Below are 27,718 nucleotides of genomic sequence, written 5' to 3'. Positions count from 1 at the left end.
ATTTGACTTATTTATCTCTTCCTGCGGATCGTATGATTGCTTTTCTTACACTAATGGCTAGAAGATCTATACTATTGAATTGGAAAGAGGTTAATCCTCCCACTGTTTTCCAATGGTTTACCCAAACTATACTATGTTTAAATTTAGAGAAAATTAGAAACTCTGTCTATGAATCCCCTTCTAAGTTTGAGTTAACCTGGCAACCATTTATTCAATATTTTCATTTGTGGTGAGTTGATCTGGCTCTGCTTTCTTTTTATGATTATGTATGATAATTGGGCTGTTAGATGAGATCGGAGTGATCGGCGTGATTTAGCTATATCGGTAGGTTTTTTTTTAAAGTTTTTAATTCAGATTTGTTTTTTCTTCCTTTTTGGGGTTTTTTTTTCTCTCTTTTTTTATATATATTTTTATTAATTATATCATTTTTTTTAGAGATAGTTCATACTCTAAACTGATCTAGTTTTTTTTATGATATATTTTTATTCTGCAATATTATTGTTTAATATCTCTGTATTAATTTGTTATTTACTATGTATTTTTCATATCTCTTTGAACTGTATGTGTTTCTAAATTATAATAATAATAAAAAGATTGGAAAAGAAAGAAAGGGAGGCTAGTGTACAGATAGTGGGGCCATTAACAGAGATATTTAGGATGTCACTGGTCACGGGGGTAGTGCCAGAGGATTGGAGGGTGACTCATGTTGTTTCGCTGTTTAAGAAAGGGTCCAAATGTAAGCCTGGAAATTATAGACCTGTGAGTCTGGTTTCTGTGGTGGGTAAGTTGATGGAAAGTGTTCTGAGGGATGGCATTTACAAATATTTTAATGAACAGGCATTGATAGGTAGTAGTCAGCATGGTTTTGTCAGGGGTAGATCATGCTTAACAAACCTTATAGAGTTTTTAGGGGTTACGAAAAAGATTGATGAAGGGAAGGCTGTGGATGTTGTCTATTTAGACTTTAGTAAAGCTTTTGACAAAGTTCCCCACAGGAGGTTAGGTAAAAAGGTAGAGGCATTAGGTATAAATAAGGAAGTAGTGAAATGGATTCAGCAATGGTTGGATGGGAGGTGTCAGAGAGTAGTGGTAGAAAATTGTTTGTCAAATTGGAGGCCGGTGACTAGTGGAGTTCCTCAGGGATCGGTCCTGGGTCTACTATTGTTTGTTATATATATTAACGATCTGGAAGAAGGGGTGGTGAATTGGATAAGTAAGTTTGCAGATGATATTGGTGGTATTTTGGACAGTGAGGAAGATTACCGTAGCTTAAAAAGAGATATAGGAAAGCTAGAGAAGTGGGCTGAGAAATGGCTGATGGAATTTAATATGGATAAGTGTGAAGTGTTGCATTTTGGAAAAGCAAATCTAAATAGGTCATATACATTGAATGATAGACAATTGAGGAGTGCAGAGCAACAAAGGGATTTAGGAGTTATGGTAAATAGTACCCTAAAAGTTGATACTCAGGTAGATGGTGTGGTGAAGAAGTCATTTGGAATGTTGGCCTTCATAAATCAGAGTATTGAATTCAAGAATTGGGATGTTATGATGAAATTGTACAAATTTGGAATACTGCATGCAGTTTTGGTCACCAAATTATAGGAAGGATATAAACAAAATAGAGAGAGTGCAGAGAAGGTTCACGAGAATGTTGACAGGATGTCAGGGTTTGAGTTACAGGGAAAGGTTGAGCAGCCTGGGGCTTTTTTCTCTGGAGCGTAGAAGATTGAGGGGGGATTTGATGGAGGTGTTCACGATTTTAAAAGGGACAGAGAGAGTCAACATGGATAGGCTTTTTCAATTAAGAGTGGGGGATATTCAAACCAGAGGCCATGGTTTGAGATTGAAAGGGGAAAATTATAAGGGGAACATGAGGGGAAATTTCTTCACGCAAACGGTGGTTGGGATGTGGAATAAGCTTCCGGCAGAGGTGGTTGAAGCAGGAACGTTATTTACATTTAAGGAAAGACTGGATATTTACATGGAGGGGAGAGGATTGGAGGGGTATGGACCAGGTGGTGGTCAGTGGGACTAGGAGGGTGGGGATTTGTTCCGGCATGGACTAGTAGGGCCAAACTGGCCTGTTCTGTGCTGTATCTGGTGATATGGTGTAGGAAATGCAGCAAACCAATTGATATACAGTGAAACCCAACAAGGCCATCCATCAAATACACAAATCTGTTTTTAGAATCTTGTATGGAAAATAAAAAATGGCCAAGTCGACAGGGTCTATCTCAAAGGACTACCAAGGGACTTATTTATATCTTTCAGAGATCACATGGAAAACCTTAGCTTAAAATCACAAGAGCAAAAGAATTTCTTCTGTTCTGCCCTGAAGTGTCAGACTGGATTTTATGGCCGATCTCTAAACCTATGAGTTTCAGCCTGAAATGTTAACTCCATTTCTCTTACCACAGGTGCTGCTGGACCTGCATTTTCTGTTGGTAGTTCTTTGATTCTTTTTAAAGTCCAACTTTGTGACTCAGAAACAAAAGGGCTAACAAATGGCCACAGCTGATTCAAGCAAGTCTGGTGACGAATGATAATGGGAACCTACAGCTCACTGTGAATTACAACAACCTATTGATTTGCTTCAAGTCAAAGAGCTGGAGCTGCCTCCTGAGTGAGAAACAACCATGTAAAACATATAAAATTCTGGCAGGACTGGACAGAATGGATGCAGATGGGATGTTTCCAAGGATGGGAAAATCCAGAACCCGGGGCCATGGTTTGAGGATAATAGGCAAACCATTTAGGACCGAGATGAGGAGGAATTTCTTGACCCAGAGGGTGGTGAATCTGTGGAATTCATTGCCACAGAGGGCAGTAGAGGCAGGTTCATTAAATATATTTAAGAGGGAATTGGATCTATTTCTTCAGTATAAGGGTATTAAAGGTTACGGAGAGGAGGTGGGGACGGGGTACTGAACTTTAAGATCAGCCGTGATCTCGTTGAATGGCGGAGCAGGCTCGAAGGGTCGAATGACCTACTCCTGCTCCTATCTTCTATGTTTCTATGTTTCTAAGTGTCCCATTCAAGGATGCCCTCGTTACATCTCAGGAGTAAAAGGGTGTTCAAGTCAATTCCTATTAAAGACAAAACAATCAGAGGGTGTATAGGAATTACAATGCAATTAAACCCGAGAAGGCCCACTTAATGCAACAGAAATATATGAATATTATAATCACTAATGTATGTGCTTATAAACTGAAATGTAACTGAGGTAGATGCTATTTTCTAAAGAAAATTCACAATATTTTATTTTCCCTTTTTACTGCACGCTACCACAAATATTAAAGAAAGTGTCTTGAAATTTGCATTAAAGCATCCAAAAGGGTCTGCCAGCAATGGGAACGTAGTTCTGTAGAATATATATCATGAGCCTTTCACGATATCTTTGATGATGTTATGACTTTAATTAAATGCTTTGGTAACCATAGTGACATTTTATTTTCATGGCAGTTTATCTCTTTTCTGCAGAAACTGAGAATATAATGCTCGCTTACTGTGGGGCCAAATAAAGTGGGCAATTTTGCTGATCAGAGCAGCTTTTAGATCTTTCTGCTTGTAAAGCATCAGTGACTCGCTTCAGACAGAGAAAGCACTTGATTGAAAAGTGCGTGCCTACCTGGCGAGAGATACCAAATCCTGCACAGATCCTTCCTGCCCTAATTAATGCCTTGTACTGCAAATCGAAAATGTTCACCACTATTAGTAAATTAACCTTGTGCCATTTTTCCCCCTTTTCATTTGTATTAAAATAGAAAATGTGGATGTCTACGAATGTTTAGATGATTTGTTTCCTTGGTGCTGAAGCTGATCATTAACTACTGGTAAAGTGTGCGTGACCCATTAGGGCAAGGGAAGTACAGACTTTTGAAGCCATTCCTGCAAAAAAGGACAGTTGAAATAAAACCATTAGACTGTTGAAGATCCTGGAAAAGAGAAGCCTTAGAAGAGGTGTTTGAAAGGGCAGCAGGAACAGCTAACCTGGGTCTCAACAATAGGAATGTCACACATGAAGATTTGGGACATGGATTCAGGTTTTAGAAGAGAGAGGCCGAGCAGAAAATTTTAGTCATTTTCAGTAGGGAACAGGATATTCAGGGAATGGAAAGCAGTAAAGAGATGCAGGATGTAAAAAAAATAAAGAAATAATTGGATAGATATTTTAGAGAATAGGAGACTAATGGGAATTGCTTTTAGGCTTAACCCTTTCGATCCTGTACATTCACAAGTTGCAAGCATCAGCAAGGTGTGCGGTAATGGGAAAAAAAACAAAAAAATTATTATGAGCTAGCCAAACTCAAAGGTGTTTGGATGCTGGGTAGAGCGCCGACACACGGCTGAGACAATGTGATATTGAAGAGGGTCATCCCATTCTGTCTCTATAAAAGTAATGTTTGATGTTGGTGGTGTTCCACAGGTAGCAAGAAGCTGGTCCATTGACAACATCTACATATATTGTGTGCCCATTCCACAGAATCAGAGTATTAAATCTATTGCCTTGGACAATAGAGTAACAGGAGGGAGATTGAAAACTTGGATGAATGGAGCATCAACAATAACCTTGCAGTCAATGTCGCCAAAACCAAACAGGGAAAACCAGAGGTGTATGATCCAGTGATCAGAGGTGGAGAGGGTGATAAAATTTAAGTTCTTGCGATCTTCCCTGGGCTCAACACACTAATATCTTTGAGAAAAAAGCATGTCAGTACCTCTACTTTCTCAAGAGCTTGCGGAGGATTGGCATCATATCGGAAAACTTGGCAAATTTCTACAGATGTGTGGTGGAAAGTGTGCTGACTGGCTGCATCAGGGTCTCCTATGGTGACACCGATACTCCTGTTTGTAAAGCCCTGCGAAAGGTAGTTGACACAACCCAGGGCATCACAGGCAAACCCTTCCCCCACCACCACCATCGAGCACATCTATAGGGAACGCTGCCATCAGAGAGCTGCAGCAATCATCAAGGATCCACATCACCCAGCACACGTTCTGTTCTCACAGCTACCATCAGGAAAGAGGTACATGATCCACACCACCAGGTTCGGGAATAGCTGCTACCCCTCCACCATTGAACTCCTCAACAACAAACTCAATCAGGGCCTCATTTAAGGACTCTCACTTGTTCACTTTATTGATTTTTTTCTCTCTGTATTGTGCAGTTTACATTTCTTTATTTGTTTACATGTGAATGTTGTATACAGGTTTTTTTTTGCACTGCCAATAGGTGGCAATTCTGGCTCACCCACAATAAAGAATCACATGGTTGTATGTGATATCATGTATGTGCTCTGACAATAAATCTGAATCTGCCTAAGTTTGTTTCCTTCTCATTCCTTTGAAAGCAAGGTAAAATACCTTTAACTGCATTATTTTTGCCTTTGACATTTTAAAAAATCTGGTTCTTATTCATCCCATCTATCTCATTTATTGTTTCCCTGTACAAAAGAGGGCAAGATTACAACAGTAGTCATTCTTCATCTCTGTTAATGGTTTTGGGATGTTCTGGTCTAAATGCACCTTATCCCCACCTATCTCTCAATCAACACCACAAAGAATAGATTCACTATCCATCATTGCAGTACAGAAATCAGTTATGGTCATGGTTACACAAGAGAGGGACTCAATTTCAATTATAAATTTATTGTCTGAAAAGTACTTTGGGATGTCCTGAAGATGAAACAATGCAAACGTAACTTCTGTTTAAATTGTAACAAGTGAGGAATCAAATTAGATCTCTGCAAAATTAGCTATCTGCCCAGATATATTTATCACTGCCTTTTCTGTTTCTTTGCCAAACTAGTTTAATATTTCCAACATTTATCCCACTGGGTCTTATGAAAATCTTTCCATGTGGATCTTTATCGAATGTCATCTGTAAATTCAAAAATAATGTCATAGTTTAGCTCCCTCTTCAAAAGAGCTCCGTTGGATTAATGAGAAGTGAGTATAATTATCTTCACAATGAATGATAAATCCTGACAGTGTACACTATAATCCTACTCTTAGGTTAACTGATCTTTGTCCAATGTTTTGCTCTTTTTGCAAACATCAGAGTTACCCTATTCAATTGATTAATAGCAGTTTGCATTAGCCTTGATCTGGAACCCGCGTTCCTGTAAATAATCTGCCGTTTTCAGAAATATACAGCAAGTAAAACATTAAAGTCTGCAGATACCATGACTGAAGTAAAAACACAATCCTGGAGAAACTCTGCAGCTCAAACAATCTATTTTATACAGCAAAGATTAAGATACAGAACCAACGTTTCGGGCATTGGTTCTGTATCTTAATCTTTGCTATCTAAGATACACTGTTTGAGCTGCAGAGTTTCTCCAGGATTGTGTTTTTACTTTTTCGCAAGTTCCTATTTTTTCCCAAAATCAGATCTCTGAATGTAACATCACTCAATGAGGACACGTAACATTAGATTGGAAGAATGTGAAACTCAAACTCGGTTCCTACCGCTGAAATTAACTAAAAATTGTTTATTGCAATTATAATCAGAAATATGAAGCACTGGCATGTGCAACTGATTTGAAAAATTGCCACAATTCCTAAGCAGTGTCGTTTGCCCACTTTGAGGCCCAAACTCTTTGCCGACTCGCTGCGACAAGTTCTGCCCTTCCCCGGTGCACACTTTCTGTGGTTGACAACCACTCAGGGGGATCCCTCCACTTCGGGATGAAAGTCCTGCTCTTTCTCAGTCTTGCTTTTTTATTTGTTCAGCACCAGCGCCATCTGCCCTGGGAATTTGCAATTGCTGCCTTTCCCAGGCACGCATGTGACTCACAATTATTCAACCAAGAGAGATTGCTTTAGGATGTTTGTGGATGGGTTCCCGTTCCCGAGCAAAGAGCCAAAGCTTCATGATAATACAATGCACTGGCGTCTGGAATTTCCATGGGTGTCCTCCCAATCTCCTGGCATGGCTCAGTGAAAAGACCAACGGAAACCTCAAAGATATATCGCAAACAAACACTCCTGCCATTGCTTCTCAATCCCAGGAAACTTACAGAGGAACAAGCCAGTTTTAATAGTGGTTAATTTTGTCACCCACTGACACCAAGCCTTCAGCCACCACCATTTTCCTAATGGCCTTCTGGAATATTTGCCTGCGTGCCCCATCAACCTACACCCTGTGCAATCTTTTGAGGAGTTTTCACTGCCACGTCTTCAGGTTAAAATTGGAAACTAAACAGCCCCTAAAATGATTTGCCACTTCACAATGACAATTGTTGGCTACGATGAAATGAGGGGTTCCTCTCTTGAAATGGAGCTTCGGAGGAGGAAGTCTCTTTCTGTCAAGCACATTTTATTCATGTATTGTTGAACTATATCTTTCAGCAAATATTTCACATTACAGGAAACCATCAATTTCAATCATCTGGAATTATTAATCAAACAGACTGGGGTGCATTATTTTAGCAAAGTAAAAAACAATTTTCCCAAAATTTGAAACCTCCAAACCAATTCAGAAAAAGGTCAAAAATGCCGAATGCTGATCTGACACAAGTAGACCAAATAATGAAATGTTAAAGCTGTAAGGATTAGAACCTACTAAGCAGTAAAAGTGGAATAATTCGGGTTTCTTTTGTCTATTTAACTAAATTTAATACAGTAAAAGATTTTTTCTGCATGAACTGCTGTATCAGAATGATTGGAATCATGGAATGAGTGAAAAGCTTCACTGGGTATGTTCTCCGATGCACTTAAATTACATTCACTGAAGAAAAATATAACTTGTTTTGCAAAACAACTGAATGAAATTTGAATAAATCTGGTTCGATCAAGAAAGGAAAAAAAAAGAAAATTGCCATGGCCTTTTGGTTAAATTGATGATTGTAACCAAGGGTCAGCAGTCTGCCCTAGTGCAGTTATGCTTCATCAGTTTTCATCTGTCTCATCGGTGAACATCAGAGTATATTAGCTCATAAAATAAGACCTGATATCGATATTTCCTACCTCATCCTAATACCCGCAATGGTACCTTCAAAGAAGAATCTTGGCTGCAAACTCTTGCAGAATATACATAGATCATAGAAAAGTACAGCAGGACAGTCCCTTCAGCCCACCAGGAACATGATGGGAAATTCAACTGCCAATAATCTTATTTGACTTTGCATGGTCTCTATCTCTCTATTCCCTGCCTGAATGCCCCTTAAATATTTCTATTATATCTCCTTTAAATATTCCCCTTCTCACCTTTTCTGTGCCCTTTAGTATTTGATGGGACCGTGCTGGTAAAAAGACTCTGGCTATCAGAGAGATTAAATACCCCACCTTTGCTTTTCATAATTTATATTATAAAGTGAATCTCTATGATTCACTTGCACCCTCGGCCACAAATGCTTTAGAGAAAACAATTCAAGACTCTCCATCCTCTCTCCTAAAACCTCCTATTATTCAATCCAGACAATAAATAGTGGATCTCTTCTGCATCCTCTCTAAAGCCTGTGCATCCTGTGTCTGATGTATCTACTGAATTGCACACAGCACTTCAAATGTGGCCTCTCCCTCAATAAGTAGAGCCAACAGCAAAAGTAAAGAGTAAACTGACCCAACAAACACTTAACAAGGACACAACAATCTGCAAGGGTCATACACTTTAAGGTGCTGATTTGAATTGTGGGTAGTGAAATAACTGAAGTACAATCATTCAAAGACACCTGAAGTTTCCCAATATACTCACTAAATGCCCTCTATCGAGCAACCTGCAACTGTTGTAATTCACCAATATGATGACGGTTCCATTCATTCTCCACCTATAAAGCTTATCCAAAACCTTGCTGTACAACTCAGTGTAGGAGCTCTTTGATCAATTTTTTTAACAGTCGTTTTAAATGTAAATATCACTATCTTTCTCATTTGACCACAGTTGGTGTCACTCTAAATCCAAGGGGGGTAAGGATACTTTAAACAACAGTACTTGTGGTGGCCATAAGTAGACCTTCTCCCATCTTCTGGGTTCACCAAAATGTCATACAGTCCTCCACATACTTATTAACACACAGTACGTAATTGCTGCAACCAATTTTCACAAAGCAAGGTCCCAGCAAGTGCCAAGGGGAGAAAATCCCCATCCATTTCTTTCAGGGCAAGGGGGATGGCAGAACCAATTGAGAGTAGCTATTCAGAATGAACCAATTTGAGAGCAGGGATTAGGTGCCTATGATGAGCTCTTTGTTTTCTGTTCGGTTGCAGGGCAGATTTGGTGAATCGGCATCAGATCTCTTTGTCAAGGTTAACAGATCTTTTCATTCTCAAAGTATAAAAAAAATCCAGCACTTTGCAATCTTCTCCAGATCTGCTGCTCATGTAATTCTGACCTTTAAGATTCACACACTCACTCTACAACCCTGCCTTGGATCTGAATCCCAAATACAAAAGGATCAAATTCTAGTAAAAAGAATTCTGCCTCTTCCTGTCTGGCTGGTCAGAGACACATGTTAAATAATGGTGAAAATGTGCACTTCTTAAGGGGGTAATCAGAGTATGGACACTTCTCAAAGGGATGCTAGGTGTGAGAGATGACCCAAAGGGGTAATGGGCAAATAACCGATGGAAACCAAGAAGTTTCCTAATGGAAATGAGGAATTCCCCAAATAAGTGACAGTGGGATAGGAACTTTTCTGAAATAAAATGGGAAACAACTCCTCAAATATTTAATGGTTGTGGGAATCTTCACAGAGGGTTAAAAAGAATGGAACATTTCCCCAAAATGGCAACAGCAGTGAGGGAATTCACTAAAAGAACAGTGGGAGTGGGGGATCTAGCAGCAAACAGGGTATTCCCCCAAAGAGCAATTGTGTATGGGGAATCCCCTAAGGATCAACAGGATTGGGTCATACTCTCCCTGGTAATGGGGAACGGATTCTCCTAATATCCATGGAAAGGGTAGGTTCTCCTGGTGCGCAATGGAGTGGGGTATTTCCCCACAGACGCAAATATGTGTAGAGCTTTCCTCTAAGGGGCAATGGGATTGGGAGCTTGTCTCGGGGTCAAGGAGCTCTTTCCACCAAGAAGTAATAGAACCATAGAGCCATGGAAAATTACAGCACAGAAACAGACCCTTCGGTCCTTCTAGTCAGGGTCGAACCATTTTTCTGCCTAGTCCCACTTACCTGCACCCAGTCCATAGCCCTCCATACCCCTCCCATCCACGTACCTGTCCAAAATCTTATATATTAAAACTGAGCCGGTATTCACCACTTCAGCGGGAGCTCGTTCTACACCCCCACCACTCTCCGCGCAAGTTTCTCCTCACGTTCCCCCGAGGAATGGGTCAATTCCCAAAAAGAGACCAAGGTGGCTGAAATTCCCAAAGTGGTATTGGGGGGGGGTGGGAGGATTTCCCTCAGCCTACCATTTGGGCCCCAACCCGGAGGCTGTCAGGACATTCCATCGTGGGGTGGACGCAGGGAGAACTTACCCTCATGCATCGCCCGCCTGCTGCTCGCTCTGTTCGGTCCCACCTTCTCAATCCAACTCCCAGTGGCAGATCAAAGGTGAAATGTTTCCATCGAGTGCAAGGTCTATCTGACACGGCAGAGTGTCCGCTCATTCTCACAACAGAGTCTCCGGCAGAGGATCCCTGACCCGCCTCTGTCTGTCAGCGCAGGCGACCAGCTCCCAGATATGGAGACTAATTATTACGTACCTTGTTTAGTGGTATGTTTTGGATTACAGTTTCTTCAGAGATCGGCGTGCCAAGTGCTGGGGGCGCGGGGAACTGACTGTCAAGAGGCGAGGGAGATTGAAACTGTGGGAGGGAGGGAGAAACGCGGTTGGGGAGAGAGGCAGGAATCGTCGGGGAGACTTGATTGGGTGAGAATAGAAGTGAGTCGTAGAAAGTCACGGAGTGAGGGGGGAGACCAGGATCAGAGGGAGAGACCATGCATTGAAGACGAGAGACCTGCCCGTATGTCCGCGGCGATTTCGAAAGCGCCAACTCAGAGCGGGGAACTGAGAGAGAATGAATTAACCTCGAACATCCATTGAAATGATCAAGTATTGGATACAGCTAAGCCGCCGACGCTTTTCTGGATAAGTGCTTCTGTAGCCTTGGAATTCTGCTGTTGCCTCGTGTGTGTGTGTGTGTATGTGTGAGCGTGTTTCTGTGGAGTAAGTGTGTATGAGAGTTTCTCTGTGTGTGTGTGTGTGTGTGTGAGTTTCTGTGTATAAGTGACTGTGTGTGTGTATGAGAGAGTTTCTGTGTGTATGAGTTTCTGTGGGGTAAGTGTGTATGAGAGTTTCAGTGTGTGTGTGACACAGTTTACGTGTGAGTGTGTTTCTGTGTGTGTGAGAGACAGAATTTACGTGTGAGTGTGTTTCTGTGTGTGTGTGTGTGTGTGTGTGTGTATAGCAGGTCAGCGGACAGGGAGGAAGGGAGAGGGGGAGCGGAAGGGGTGGTGGGAGAGCTCTCACTAACTCCAGCCACCCCTGGGGTCTTGCCGCTCGCTCTAACCTCCAGCTCAATCCGTCACACCCCAAGCGACTGGGACCATTTCAGTTGCGATTGCGGATCGTTCGCAGGATTGCACCCCACAAAGTTGCACCGGGCTGCGCCCTCTTACCTTTAGCCCGGTTTATCCAACCCTGCTCCTGCAGTGTTGCCGACGCCCGGCCCAGAATGTCTCAGGCTCCGGATGCTGAAATTCTTCTGCAAGTCATCAAGAGGAAAACCATAGGAATCTTCACTGACAGCTCGTTGTCCGCTGCAGCCGCCGTTCTCCGCGCACGCCGCAGTGACCATGAGCATCAAACTTAGCGCCGGGCTGGAGGCAGACTGCCATCGCCCACACTGCACGGTCGTGGCCCTCTGAGGATAGGGAGGGGGTTTGAGGAAGATGCGAGAGCAGAACAACCTTCACCTCAGCCCCCAGCGCTCGGAGCTGTTGTGGCCCACCACCCTTTCTGATCAGCTGGGCAGGGGGATTTGCAACTGTCAGTGGTCAGGTGCCAGGCCCGGAGTCCCGAGCATCCCCCCGGCGGGCTCAACCGAGACAGCTGCTGGCTGAGCCCCAGTCCCGGTCTCCCCTGTCCACCCGCTGCTCCCAATCCCTGTCGGCTGGTGTGTGGAGTGGATGGAGCCTCTCGCCCTCGGTGTCGAGTCTCCGCTGGCGCTCCGATCCAGTGTGAATGTCTGTGTGTTTGTGCTGTTGGCTGCTTCGCCCCCTCTCCAATAAAAAACTGGGCTGAACCTCCCTGAGCTACTCCGTACAGGCTCGGGCTGCGGACAGGCTTCGGGGGCTGAGTTTGAAGCCGCCCCTCCCTGCGGAAGTAGGTGTCAGGTTACTCAGAAGCGTTTACTCCATTGACAACAGCTGTCAGAGGCTGCCCTCGTCTATCTTCCCCGACACTGGGTGGAGAGCAGCGGCCGGGGACACCGAGACCTCGTCCTGGTCACCTGGACGCAGAGTAACCGAGGCGCGCGTCCCTCTGTCCAACACGGGATGTGAGGGATCAGGGAGCCAGTCGTCTCGCCGGGGAGAGGTGGATAAAGTGAGGTGCCAAATTGAGCCGAGAAAGCATTTGTGCTTTGGAGACAGGCAGACAGTGGGGATGGCAATGAGTTTTGTGTCTCGGCTGGTTCTCAATATACTTCACTCACCTTGTGGGTACACCGGGAGAGGCGATTCTTTAGTTCCTTCGCTGCCCTCACTCACCTCCCCCCCCCCCCCCACTCCTTCTCCAGACCCCTCACCATCTTGAGATGAGTCAGGGGAAAGCTCGGCCACGTCACCTGAAAATCTGTCTCTTCCTTGGGCCAGTCGGTGACTTTCGACGATGCCCTTTATCATTCCGGATGTATGTGTCCAACTATCTTGATGTATCTCGATGTGGGATCTTCACAACTCAGGCACGCACCGTGACCAGTTCAATCCCCTTCCCTGGGTTGTTCGTGCGTGTAGCAATGATCCAGACGAGGATCAAAAGTCCCTACATATTGTTCTTTGGGGTTTTTGTTTAATGTGAGGCCCGAGGTATTGATAATCCAGGAATTCAAGAGAGGAAGCGTTCGATTGAACGCGAAGGTTAAAGATCTGTTGGGAACGAGGTTTGGGGAAAATAGCAAGTTGGAACTCTTGCCAGTTTAAACTTGCAATAAAACGTCCCACCCCGGAGATGAACGAGGCAGCGCAACGCTGATTAAAACGCTTCCAGAGTCGCGCATTTCACATGCCGAATTTTGCGCTTTTGACATTTCGTAATGACACAGGAGGCCACTCTGCCGGTTGAGTGGATGCTGGCTCACGGAGTAATCCCATTTGTTCCCCTGTTTTCGCCCATTCTCCCGCCGCTCTCCTAAACTAGTTCGCAGGCCAGGTGGTCTTTGGGGTGGGGTGGAGGGAGCAAAGCCCTGGGGAAATCCGCCGAGAGAACGGGGCTGCCACGCAGTTAAAGAATATTTTAAACGCCCTGAAAATGTAACGCAAATATTTCCAGTCATTCTCCACGGGTCTGGTTCAGCGTGGTGCCTGTCATGCCAGAGGTGGGCGAAATATAGTGTGTGATTTCAGCAAACAACTCCTGTCAAATGACAGCAATTTCTGCAGGATATTCGCTCTCTCTCTCTCTCTCTCTCTTGTTTTATTGTTTGATGTTTACAACCCCCACCCCTCCCCTCCCAAGCTTTCACTTTACATCAGCGTCGAACTGGTGGGGGTGCCTCAGATGAAGCCACAAGCAATCTGGCGTCTCAGGTCGATATGAGCTCTCCTACGTCCCCATTCAGTGGCAAACTTGGGGGTGGGGGATTCTGATCATTGTTAAACAGCTGCAAATGTGCCGATAGTGGATTGGTGTTATTTGCTTATTGTTTCGATCTTGCTCCGCGCGTGAATATTATATCTCCCATTAGCCAGATTGTAAAATTGTTTAACCAACTGGAGCTTATCGGAAGTGCATTATAAATGCAAGATTGCATTTAATTTATTATTGCCGGATTGGTATACTCATCTCGTAGATATTCTGTGGCTCCGTCAGAATCATGGGGCCGAATAATATCACAAAGAATGGACCAAAACAGCATCCGATTCATTCGATTCCGCTTTCAATGCAGAGCAGAGCTTCGGTGTCATCTGAAACGTGGTCTTTTGCATTTAGTGCCTCCTGTGAGCAAGACTGCGGCGCAAACCTTTCTAAACTTGCAAAAGTGGGACTATTCTTTAAACTATGTTCTGTGCTGTTGGCTGCAGGAAGAGTGTTCATTTCCCCATCCCACCCTCTCTCGCCTACACTCTTTCCCTGCTTTTGTTCTTTTAATCTTGAACATTTCTACCTTCTCTCTCTCTCTCTCCCTTTTCCCTTCATCCAACATTTTCCCAACATCCCCACATGTGAGAGACGGTTCCTCCTTCATTATTGGGCACGGTGTGCGTGTTTTCCCCGGAGTTTACAAAGATAGAAACAATCCGAAGCCATGCACCAGTGTTGTGTAGTTGTGAGCAAAATATTGTCCCTTTTAAATCTATTTCAGCTTAAGTGTATCCCCCGTGAAGTAAATCCAACCGATAATGACGTATAGTGGACGCTCATGTCCAGAATTCTCGATTGTGTCCTGCCTTCTTACATCACTCATTCTCTTGGCGAGAGGGTGAGACCCAAGCTCTAATTACAAAACAGTCCGACAAACTGAGTTGGAGGGTGATACAGAGTGGTGAATAAGATCATTTCTACTGGCACATCCATTTTTGGACTTGGTGCTTTGGAAATCCAAGAGACTTTGAGCGTTTGTTAGTTCATGGGAAAGGGTGCAAGCACCTTCCCGTTCAAATTTCGTGGCCTTGTTGTAACTGAGCACCTACTCCCTGTAAAACAGGTATGTTCACAAACTAAGCAGATGTGTGATGATTATACATAGGAAGCCTAATATAAAAATCATTTCTGTGCTCTGACAAATCTAGGCATCAGGGACACCCAAGGGTGCCCATGTTCCCTACATAATTATTGCAAACAGCTATTGGAAGGGATTAAAATCGAAAAGGCAAATTTTGGCATTAATCAGGCAGTGTTCAGTTTAATAAGTTCCATTGTTCTGTTCCAAATCTGCCAACCCTACATATGTTATTAGAGCATTTCCAGGCAATGGAAGGTGGATTCAATAATCAAACAAACAAAACGAATTGAGTTCAAGATGGAGTCAGAAACTAAACAATTTTTCACTGGATTCACTCAGGAAAATCCTTCCTGGAATCTTAGATGTCTTGTTTTTCAATTATATGGGAAATGTTCACCTTTGCCATCCATTTGGCATTATCAGATGGAGTCAATCCAAAAGGTATTGGATCTTTTGTGGACCTCACATCTGAAATGCAGGTCACCATTTAAGATAGGTGAACAATTTCCACAAATTATTCCTGGCTGGTATTTAATGATGTTGAATGAAGTTCCATTCTCAATGTAAACCTTGTCTAACTTTAAAAAAAATATATATATCTATTCTTAACAATGGTTTGCAAGGAAGGCTACCAGTCTGTTTCTCCACTGATAATTTCCCTTATCATTTTGGCATCCGTTTGCTTTAATATTGCGACACACAAAAAAATAACAAAGGGCAGATCCAGAAAATACATAAAATCAAAATGGATTATGTGGATCCTCATCTGTAAAATGCTTCCACTACCTGGCACCTCTTCAGATGTTGCCCCTGGGTATGGTTTTGCCATTGTAGCCTGAGCATCTTGAGAAACATTGCAAGGTCGCTGGTTGTTATCTTGCTGGACTCACTATCCAAAGACTACAAAGATCCAGACAATTGCAATGAGCAATAAAATGCTTTCCTTGCCAATAACATCTGTAAACCATGTATGAACTAAAAATAAGTCTTGAATATCTGTTTCAAAATTGTCTGCAAGCAGCATCTGGATCAGAGATGAAACTTTATCTGTAGGAAGTTTTCAGAAAAATTGGAAATTGCAGTAGCTTAACTTTGGAGGAACTCTGTAATTTAACAGAATGCTAAACATCCAAAGCATTCCCAAGAACTGGCATCAAGAAAATAAATCTTCACATTATGTTAGATTGAGATAAATAATCAATGCTGCACTTTGATTCTCAGATCATTTTTTAAAATTTTTCTACCTCAAAATTTTGCATACCAACTGTGGAACCAAGTAGCATAAGATACTCTCACCAGATAATCCATTTGGTTCAGATGATCATTTTAACTGAGTGATAAAATAGCTTTTTTTTAAGGAAGACTAACAGGCTGATTGAATCTTTAAACACAAACATTCAGCAGACATGAATTCATACTAGAGTAAAACACGAAAGTCTGCAGACACCGTGATTGAAGTAAAAACACAACGCTGGAGAAACCCAGCAGGTCAAACTGTGCACTTTATACAGAAAAGATACAGATACATAACCAACTTTTTGGGTTTGAGCCCTTCATCAAGGATTGCTCATAATATTTTGCTCATACCTTGGTGAAGGTCTCAAGCCCGAAACATTGGATATGTATCTTTATCTCTGACACTTTTTAAACCTGCTCAGTTTTCCAGCATTGTGCTTTTACATGAATTCATACTACTTGACAATCATGTTTAAATATTCCAAATAAGCACAATTCATGGTTCACAACAGACATTAACTCATTAATCATCTGGAACCTACAGTAAAATTAATTAGAAATACATTCCTTTGGAACCCTGCTCTGGAATTTACATCCAAAATTCAAAGAATGCAATTCGTTTCATCCTTTATTGTCATTGCCGCGACCTTCATTGGTTCCAACTATTATCTTCTTCAGTAGAGACCAGAATTTCCACTACAGTTTTTCAGTTTTCTCTTCGGAATCATTCATTTGCTGTCCCCACTCTCCTGAATGTTCTGTCTGCAAGCCATTTCACTTTATCTCAACATGGTTTTGTTGCAGCCTCACTATTTGCAAGCAGACTTGGTGACAACGCAGCAGCCAAATATTGACAGCCCCTAATGGATTCTGCTGACACCTTTTTGTGTCTGGGTAGCTTTAGATTTAGCTCTAGGTTTGATAATGATTAATAAATAGGTTGCAGTTACTGTGTGTTTGATAGGAAATTATTTGAATACTGGAAAATTATGGCCAGTTACCATGACTGCAATTTTGTTTATGTCAATCTTCATTAAATAATCTGCAGCCGAGATGACCAAACAGTATATTATATTACTGAAGAAAAATAGTTCATGTGAACCCATATGGGAATAACTGAAACTGCTGGGATCTTGCTATCAAATGGCTTCATGAGAGAGAAGGAATTTTGCACATGGAAGCAGACCAGAGAAGGAGTAACAAACCACCTAAAAGAATCTTTGAAATGAAAAGAAAATCTTTTGTGAAATACAAAGTTACACAAATCTTGAAATCTTTTTTTTAAGAAAGCCTTCAGGCATATTTAACAAATAATAAAATTTTTAGTTGCATGCATTTTATCAATGATAGCGTATGTGTAAGCAGGATAAATAATACTTATTTACTGATCAAGAATTAGCACAAAAACTCTCTGCATTTAATAACACAACATATTCTTTGTTACGATAAAATCTCTGAGAGAATGGAGTCCAGATTATTGAATAAAGTTGACATTAGAAATCAGTAAATTTTCTGTTTTGTTTTGTAATCAAAATACAAATGATTCTTCCTCATGCAGATTAATCTTGTTTATTTTTTAGGTCGATCACTCTCAGTTGTTCAATGAACCTTGACTAATTATTTTTCACCTACAGCATCCATTTTTATCTTAAATCTTCAAAGGTATTGTGATTCTTTTAAGTTTACATTTATGTTTACCATTTATTTTCTTTCTCTATAATAAAGTTTCATTAAAAAATTTAACCTCTTTTTGTCTGTGGCCACCTTTTATTCCTGGGCAGTTAAAAGAGTCTATTAGAACCATAGAACAGCAGAGAAGCAGGTCCTTTGGCCCATCTGATCGGGCCAAATAGTTCATCATGCTGAACTATTTTTTCCACCTAGTCGCACCGACTTGTACCTGGAAAATACCCCTCCATACCTCTCCCATCTGTATATTTATCCAATCTTCTCTTATATGTTGAAATCAAACTGCATCCATGACTTTCCTTGGCAGCTCATTCCACATTCTCACCACCCACTAATGTTTCCTTTAAATAGTCCACCTTTCACCCTTCACCCATGTCATCTAGATCTTGACTCACCCAACCTCAGTGGAATGTCTGCTTGCACTTACCGTATTCATAGCCCTCGTAATTTTGCTCATCTCTATCAAATCTCACCTCATTCTCTGACGATCCAGAGAATAAGGTCCTGGCTTTTCAACTTAACTTATCTCCGCAAGACCTGGCAACATCCATGTCAATTTTCTCTCGACTCTTTCAATCTTATTGTCATCTTTCCAGTAGGTAAATGACCAAACTATTGGCCTCACCAATTTCAATGTAACATCCCAACTCCTGCACTCAATACTTTGATTTTTAAAGGACAATGTGTCCTCCTCACTTTTTGGCCAGATCTGTGCCCTTACCAAATTTGAATTCAGTCTTTACAAGTATAAATTTAGAATGTAAATAGTTGAATGTTTTAAATTTGGACTGAACATGGTTGAGCACATTCAATGATCCAGCCGCCATCCAACTAATAGTAGTTTGCAAACTAAAAGTGGTCCGTACATTCCTCACCTCTTTGTATCTGTTAACAGTTCCCCTACACATGGTAATACATTACCCTTAACCCCACTCACAGTTTTTAATGTTGTATTTATCATTAACATGACAGTAAAGACTAGTTAAGAAGCTTAACAACATAATCATTGCATCATGAATTAAATTTTAATTTACATCACGCTAACAGGCCATTTCGGCCTACAAGCCTGTGCCACCCAATTTCACCCAATTAGTCTAGGCCCCCCCCTGTACAATGATGATTCAGGGTTAGCATAATGGCTATTACAGTGCCTGCGACCCGGGTTCGTTATCCCTGTGACTGCGAGGGTTTTCCCCAGGTGCTCTGGTTTCCTCCCACCCTTCAAAAGAGGTTATAGGTTGATTGGTGTCTTTGGGCAGCAGGGGCTCGTGGTCCTGTTACCGTGTTGTACATCTGATTTAATTTTTAAAAATTTACTGAGAAGTATACAGTGGTTAAATTCATTCTCACCATTCTCTTAAGTTTGGTGCATTTCTGTTTATATGTACACCATTAATTTTACATCAGTATACACCATTCTTCTGGCAGTCATCCTCTCATATGTTCTCACATGTCTGCAGATACATTAATTATTGAATCACCAAAAAATATAAACCTGAAGACTAGCTGTAATAATTCTTTAAATGTCTGTAACAAATTAAGATAGCCATTATTTTAACTGGTTAAAGTGGGTTAATGCTGCCATTAGAAAGCAAAATGTAAACATTTGATACATCTGTATGAAACATTGTTAGGATAATATAATACAACATAATTTCAAGATATGTTCCATTATCAGACAACCATGGAATTGCCACAGAGAAACATAAAGGCTATAAATCCTGGAATCTCGAGCAAACAATGAACTGGCGGAGGAAGTCAGAGGGCCAGACAACATCCATGGGTAGAAGTGGTCAGTCAATGATATGGGTTTGACTCCTTTGTCAAGATTAAAGTAAAAGATGGGGTGAATCTGCATATATGATGGGGGAAGTGGAGCTGGAGAGACAGGAAGAAAGTAATGTCGGGGGTGGGGGGGGGGGAAGATTAGAGAAAAATGAACAGCAGTAGGTAAAGAAAAAGGGATGAGAAGAATAGAATCAGCTAGAGGGAGGTGTTATCTAAAATTAGAAAACTTAGTGTTCATAGTCAGGATTAATATATGGTGGTTGTGAAAACACATAAATTCTGGAGAAACACAGCAGGTCTCACAGCATCCATTGGACATAAAGATAATATAACCAGTGTCAGGCCTGAGCCCTTCTTCAAGGTTCAAGGCGTAGTGGATGACACTAATTTTCCAAATGTTAAATTGGATTTCCTTCATGTAAGAGGGTTAGATAGGCCAAAATTCTTAGATTCATCTGAGGGTTTTTTGAAACTATGTGTAGGTAGTCCAACCAGGGGAAGGGGCCGTACTAGACCTTGTAAGATGAAATGAGCCTGACCAGATGAATGGTGTTTCATTGGGAAGGGGTCTTTGGGACTAGTAAGCACAACACATTATGTTCTAAGATAGTTATGGATAAGCTGATGTTCCGGATTGAAGGGTAACCAATCTCTTTAAGAAGAGCAATGAAAAATTACAGGCTGGTGAGTCTTTCATTGTACTAAAAAGGATTATTGGGGATAGGATTTATTTACATTTGAAAAAGATTGGGATTATTAGCATGTTAATAAGGAAGAGTTGACATGGCTTTGTGTAGGACTGACCATGTCTAATAATGTTGATTGAATTTTTTGGTGGAGATGTAAAAAATGATTGATAAGGGTGGAGCAGTGGATGTGAGTCAAGCATTCGACATGGTCCCTCATGGGAGGCTGATCCAGAAGGTTAAAAAACACACGAAATCCACAGCAACTTGGTAGATTGGATTCAAAATTGGCTTGGCCATAGGAGACAGAGGGCAGTAGTGGAGGGGTATTCTTCTGATTGCAAGTCTGTGACCAGAGATCAGTACTGGGAATTCTGTTGTTTGCGATTTGGACAAAAAAAAATTAGATAGGCTAATTGGTAAGTTTGCAGATGACAAGAAAATTGGTGGGAGTTGTGGAAATAAAGAAGGCTGTGAAAGGATGTAGACAGATGAAGGTATGGGTGGAGAAATAGCAGTTGCAATTTAAGGTGTTGGACTTTGGGAGGTTAAATGAACAGGCAAAATAATAGGACTTGAGTATTGACATCCAGAGGGATCTTGGGGTGTGCAGCTCTCTCAAAGTAGAAATATAACAGTGGGTGAGGGGAGACGCTAAAAAAAAGTGGTACAGCATGCTTGCCTTCATCGATAAGGAGAATCAAAGTCAGGAAGTCATGTGGCAGCTGCATAAAACTTGGGTTAAGCCACATTTGGAGTATTGCGTGCAATTCTAGTCACCACATTACATAAAGAATATGGAAGGTTTAGAGTGGGTTGAGAAGAGATTCACCAGAATGTTGCCTGGATTGGAGTGTGTTAGCTAATAAGAAGAGGTTAGAGAAATTTAGATTGTTTCCAGCTTCTAAGAGGAAATCTTATCAAAGTTTTTTTTAACATTTGTGAGAGGCATAGGGTAGGGTAGGTAGCCAGAGTATTTTTTTCCCCAGTGGAAAGATCGAATACTAGAGAGCCTAGCTTGAAGGCAAGAGGGGGGAAAGTTTAAAGAAGATCTACAAAACAAGTGTTGTACACCAGTTGGTTCCTGGGAGATGCTGCTGAGGAGGAAGAAGTGGTGAAAGTAGAGATGATAGTGACATTTAAGAGCAATTTAGACGGGCATATGAACATTCAGAGAATAGGGGGAGATGGGATCAGTTGAATTTGGTATCATGATCAGCACAGACATTGTGTGCCACAGGATCTGTTCCTGTGCACTGTTGTTCAATGTTGTAGTCCTGTAGTTCTTGTAATTCTACATTTACAAGAATAGATTCTTTGAGTGATCATATACAATGAGGCAATTGAGCAGGCATTGTAATACTTCGAGCAAGGCTATCCCGGTATAATAAAAAACATTTGCAATGTAAGTCTTGTGGAAATGGCACCGAAGTCCTGAGTGGATCACTGAATGTCTCGGGTCACACTGGGCCAGTCCTTGTGATATCACAATTTCCATCTAACCGAACGTGCTTTTTGAGCTGTTGCTTACGGTGTGTCAAGCTTTGTCCTTGTAAAAATTAAACATGTTGGGCAAAAAATGTTCTGCTAAGCTGCAGATAGAAAGCAGACAGTTTACTCGGCTCTGTCTCATTGACTATTTAATCATTCAACGAACTCCTGAAACCCAAACAGAAGAAGCACCAAATGAAAGGAATGTTACACTAAGGGAGCTAATCTCCAGAAGGTCACATACAATTACCCATGGACTGGCTGCATTCACCATTAAACATAATTAGTGAGTACCACTCTCGAAACAGGATACTGTATGTCAATGCTATACTTTGATCAGCAATCTAACACAATGGCATTGAATAGGAAGCAGTAGTTTGGTCCTCAGGGAATATGTATAATGGGGTCCTATATATATATGAATGAAGGGGTCAGTCCACTTGCAGTCTACACAATGGGAGTGCAAAAAGAATTGGTCTATTGGAATCCTGTATAGAGAACTGAATAAGAAGTAGTTTGTTCACAGCCCCTTTCTGGATATTATCATAGGTCAAGACTGTTTTAATATTAGTATTAGGAATGCATGCACAAATGAAGCGCAGTCTATAAGTCAGAGTTTTGGGGCATAACAGTGGCCCTTGTGTCACCCTGAGGGTCAGAGGCAGAGATTGTGCTTTATGTTCATTGACCAGTTATACAGAAGGGATTTTATATAATATGAACAAGTTCTGGCCTTTGAGTGCAGATTATTGTCCTCTGGGAATTAATGTTACATGTTCTCCTTCAGATTGCTCTGTATTTGTCACTCTCAGTTTCAGCTTATGGAAAGCTGCCATGCAGATTTTTACAAGAAAAATAGGAAGGGGGTCGGTAACAAGGGAGAAACTGGCGAGTGTAGGACTACAAAGATCCTGCCGAATTTACTGGGATATTCACAAGATAAAAATCTTCTAAAGTTCAAACTGCAGCTGTTTGTGTACATAATGGGCTAGGGATACACCACTCATTCAAAAAAATTTATCCTCTCCTCTTGATCATTTCCTGTGGTTATGGTTTGGTTACATTGGACAACAGATTTTTTCAAAAGGTTTGCTTCCTGAAATAAAATTTGGGATTATGATAGACAACTTCGAGCTGAACACAAAGATAATTTCAGATTCACTGTATCATGTAGGAAGTTTGAGAAATATTAAATTAACTTTTATTGTATTTAGCATGTTTAATTGCATGATGATGTTGACACGTTGCATTAGTTCAGCTGACCTAAAAAAGTTTTGCTGCTGATTTTCGTTCGTACTCAGCATCTGATGCCTCTCATGTCAGTGTCCAATGATAGTCACCCGGCACTGATGGATTCCAGTTGCCCTGACACTGCTTTTCCATTGTTGCAATGTCCTGGTGAATGGCTGCGTCACTTCCCATATCTTGGGAGGTACTTCTTGGTTTCACCATGTTTGTCACTGACTGCACCAAGATCAGCAGGGAACAAGTCCAAGTGTGAATGCACTTCATGGATTTGTATGCTTGAAGTATGTTGTCAATCATTATGTGTAGTTTGGTGTCCTGTTTTTATAGCCTGTCTACATCTATCCTGACTAACCAACATTCACAGAACATCTGCACCAGGCATGCTTGGACTGACCAAAATAGATTTCTTTGTGGCCAATATACTAGCAGACTTAAAATATGACAGGAAATCACAAAAATAGGTTATATCTAAAAAGAGGTATGTGATTTAATTTTTTTAAGGTGATTTTTGTGATCAACAGCCTAAAATCTATAAAATACACCCAGAAGTGTTCAGGAAGAAAACTCTTCATTATCCAGTGTTATTATTGAGACATGGACCTTCTTGGGTTGGGTTCTGGGGAGGAATAGAGGGTAGGGGTTATAAGGAATAGTAGAACAGCAGAGGTACAGGAGAGAAGAACACAAAACATCATGAAGAAATGTATCTGAAAAACTCTTTTTCTCCTGAGGCAATCCCTCAGGATCAAGGATAACTTGTTGGCTTTATGTGTTCTCCTGTGGCCCATGTGGCAGAGATGGGACAGGAAGTGGCTGATGGGATGAGCCATTTGTGAGCTAGTGCCCTCCCCTTGCTGCTAATGTAGGGCTGAGGTGTGCTCCAACTGCATGACCTCAATGTTCTCAATATTATTCCGAATACCTCTTCAGTGTTGAGCAGCCAAGGGCTAGAGTTTCCCAAGGACCTGTAGGGATGTTGCATTTTTTTTCAAGGAGGCTTTGACTGCACCTTTGAATTTTGGTGATCTTGCCTGATGAGAAGGTTCAGAACTATCTGTCATTGGGTATGTACGTGATATTGCCAGGTGAACAATGTTGCCTGTTTAATTAGAGTGTCACTTTTAGGAAGGTTACCCATAAGACATTTATTGACCATGGTTTGCTCCCATTTCAGGTAAATTTGGAGGATTGTACATCATGGTATTTTCCCTGTGCCTTGAGATGCCTTTGGTGTATATTTTAGTTCAGGTCTCAGAAGCATATAGGAAGGCAGCAGTCAATATTCCCATGAGACTTCTGCCAGGTTGCTAGTCTCGATCTTCAAACATCAATTGACCAAAGGCTATGCTGACAGATTGAAGGCAATGATGGACTTCATCAATGATGTCTGCCTTCACCAAGAAGTACCTCCCAAGATATGGGAAGTGACGCAGCCATTCACAATGGCACATTTAAGTAAAAGTCTTGTTTCTTTTCACCTCATGAGAGAAGTATGGAAACTCAAACTTGACTGCTTCGCAGTGAAGGGGGCCCATAAACTTGGTGCAAAGTCCAAAAGCAGCCATAGCCAAAAAAAAAAAGGGTTGAGAATAGCTGCTCTAGAGTTTCACCATGAGCCTTTATTATTGAAGAGCAGTGCTATGGAAGCAGGTTGGGTTGACCTTTGTTTCTTTTATGGGCTTCTGTGAATAAGGCAACAATATCTTGGAACTTGGCCTCTGAGCACCTACAAACACAAGTAATATCTGTATATTACAGCCAAATTTTAAAAATTGGAATTAGATTCATTGTGAAATGTAGTCACAATTGTACCAGTAACTTCGCTTCCAGTCGAGAGTAAGATTTTGATTGAATCGTAGCGCAAAAAGATCCATCTAGTCCATCATATTTGAGCCAGAACTTTCATCCATCTACCTGTTCGTCTCCTTCATTGTCCCATCTCCAGAGCTCTGTAAAAATATTTTCTACCAAAAGTAATTATTGAATCTATTTGTTACATGTTAGCACTCCAGATCTCAAAAGCACACTGTAAAATAACTTTTCCATTTCCCACTCTTTGTCTATAAGTTGAGATCTGGATCTTCTGGTTTCTCACCCTTCTGTCAAATGGAAATGAGCTTTCCTTCATGAGTCTGAACACCTCTAACAAATCTCCTCTTAAACTCCTTAGGTGTCAGGAGAACAATGGAGCTACTCTTGGCTCTCCACATGACTGATGCCACCCTCCATTATTTGTAAACCCTCCTTGGCATCGTCTCCAAGGGCTCGACATCCTCTTGTGGTGCATAGGAATGAACACTACTCTCCAGCTGGAACTTAACCAGTGACTAATGAAGTTTAGCACTCTTGCTTTTGCACTGTGAGAATAGAAACTTGTTCTTGGCTACTTGGTGCTAAACACAGAATAGAAGAGATAGTGGAGTATCGGAGCCAGCACCACCAGGCTGAGGAACAGCTTCTTTCCATGAGCAGTGAGAAAGTTGAACGACCAACGGAAGTGCTCACACTAACTATCTAAAAGTCTCATTGTCTGCAGAACACTGTTTCAATGAGTTGTACTTGTATAATCAAATGACAATAAAGTTGCCTTGACTTGACTTGAATGTATTTCAACAGCATCATTTCCACAAATTTAGTTCCATTGATCTCACCTTTCCAGTTCTTGGTGCAAGCCTTGTTCAACTATTCATTCTCTTGATTGCTTGCACTACTACCCTGTGGTAGAAGCCTTTGAAGATATTGCATTCAGATGTACCTGAGAGAGGGATGAAATTCGTGAGCATGGATTCCAGGTAGTTCTGTGTTAACCTCTGGCAATTCTACACAGAACATTGGATTGTCTACCCTGGCATTCACACTCTTGCACAAATATCGAGACTGTAAGGAGATTAAACTTGAGTTTAAGATGGACGGCGACAATATGCATCATCTCCTATCAAAAACCTTTGAGGCAGGGGCTTTTGGAGAAAAAAATTGAGGAAAAACATGACCGAAAACACATCATGCCCATTTTACACAAAAACTTTGCAATGTGCTTAATAGTGATTGGAAACAGTTTGTGTCCCTGCAGTCTGACCCCCTGCTTACTTCCTGCTTTCGATACACATTTATCTGCTATCGAAAAGATCACGTACTTCCACAGCTGGGTTTTATTTACTGGAGCTCCCTTTACAAGAGCACAGTGGTTCATCTTCTTAAGGGCAGACAGAGTGAGCAACAACTGCTGGCCTTGCCGATGATGTCTACATCCCATGAAATAAAATGCTAGGAGTTTAGGGAAATATTGAAGAGTTCGACCTGGAAATCTGGATATATGACTTCAGCAGCCTGGAACAGAACCTATAGACAGGGCCATTCCAACTCCAGGAATCTCTTGTCGTTTATTAGGTAACAATTGATCTGTACCTCATTTCCACTTCCCCACTTTGACTGGACAGGGCAACTGGAATCCATCAATGCTGGCCGACTACTCTGGACAACATTTCTTTTGCCAAAGGTTTGCTTCCTGAAAAAACTTCAGGGATTATGATAAACACCTTCAAGCTAAACACAAAGATCATTTCAGATTTGCTGCATCACGCAGGAAATTGGAGAAGCATTAAATTAACTTTTATTGAATTTAGCATGTTTAATCACATAAAGATGCTGATGCGTTGCGCTAGTTCAACTGAGCTAAAAATGTTTTGCGGCTGATTTTCCTTTGAACTCAGCATCTGATGCCTCTCGTGTCAGTGTCTAATAATAGCATTGATGGATTCCAGTGGCCCTGAAAATTGCTCTTCCATGGTCGCAATGTCCTGGTGAAGCCTTTCACCGTGTTCGTCACTGACGACACCAAGTTCAGCAGGGAAAATGTCTAATGACATGTTGCATTTCATGGTTTGTCGCCTTGAAGCAAGTTAAAAATATGACAGGAAATCACAAAAATAGGTTCTATCTAAAAAACAAAAATGTAAGGTGATTTTCGCAATTAGCAGCCCAAAATCCCTAAAATACACCCAAAAGTGTTCAGGAAGAGAAATCTTCATCTGCCCAGTCCTTGATATCTATGCATATGAACATTATTTCAATTTTGATTTTGAAGATTTTTCCAATATCTGGAGAAGGTGTTGCAGATGTGAAATAACTATTTCCTGATTTCAGACATCTAAGTTGTTGAATCTTAATATTAAGGTTATTCTCTGTTCTGAATTCCTCATCATATCAATTCCCTTTCAACTTAAACCTCAACTGATTCACTCCTCAACTTTCCCAACTGCTTCTGGCGCTGTCTGTCAGGAGTTTGCACATTCTCCCTGTGTCTGCGTGGGTTTCCTCCGGGGGCTCCGGCTTCCTTCCACCCTTCAAAACGTCCCTGGGTTTGTAGGTCAATTGGATGTAATTGAGCAGCACGGGCCAGTTACTGTGCTCTATGGCTACATTTAAATGTAACTGTCTTAGGTGATATGACCATCTAATCCAGAAAAGTGCTGTGGGCATCCCTTCTATTGCCTGCATCATCTGCACAGATCTCTGATTTTTCTGAAATCCTCGATTAGCCCAAAAAAAAAAATTCGGAGGCAAATAGACATCACTTCCGGGTCTAAAAAATTTCGGATTACTGAGGATTTCGCATAATCCGATTTCAGATAATCTGCACTTAGTACAGTTAACTTATAAAAAGGAAATTTGTGTAAAGGAATATCTAAAGTTGCAATCCTGCTGAAGGACAGGAGCAAAGAATGAATG

At 41.4% G+C, this 27,718-nt stretch overlaps 2 long non-coding RNA genes across 3 annotated transcripts; one reads left to right on the top strand and one right to left on the bottom strand.

The window, feature by feature from the left end:
- Window positions 1-14,612: 14,612 nt before the first annotated feature.
- LOC138758662 (uncharacterized) lies at window positions 14,613-19,565 on the top strand. The gene is made up of 3 exons (XR_011354381.1): window positions 14,613-14,834; window positions 17,669-17,750; window positions 19,456-19,565. It is a non-coding gene; the product is annotated as an uncharacterized lncRNA (long non-coding RNA).
- LOC138758661 (uncharacterized) lies at window positions 16,642-26,313 on the bottom strand. Of its 2 annotated transcripts, none has more exons than XR_011354380.1 (4): window positions 26,125-26,313; window positions 25,642-25,745; window positions 19,128-19,231; window positions 16,642-17,306 (listed from the first exon to the last, which is right to left on the bottom strand). It is a non-coding gene; the product is annotated as an uncharacterized lncRNA (long non-coding RNA). The 2 variants fall into 2 exon arrangements; XR_011354379.1 differs by lacking the exons at window positions 16,642-17,306; window positions 19,128-19,231 and adding exons at window positions 24,590-24,716; window positions 24,803-24,939.
- Between the last annotated feature and the right edge of the window lie 1,405 nt (window positions 26,314-27,718).

The sequence above is a fragment of the Narcine bancroftii genome, chromosome 3, assembly GCF_036971445.1.
Source record: "Narcine bancroftii isolate sNarBan1 chromosome 3, sNarBan1.hap1, whole genome shotgun sequence".
Taxonomy (NCBI): Eukaryota; Metazoa; Chordata; class Chondrichthyes; order Torpediniformes; family Narcinidae; genus Narcine; species Narcine bancroftii.
This window is presented reverse-complemented; position numbering and strand designations above follow the sequence as displayed.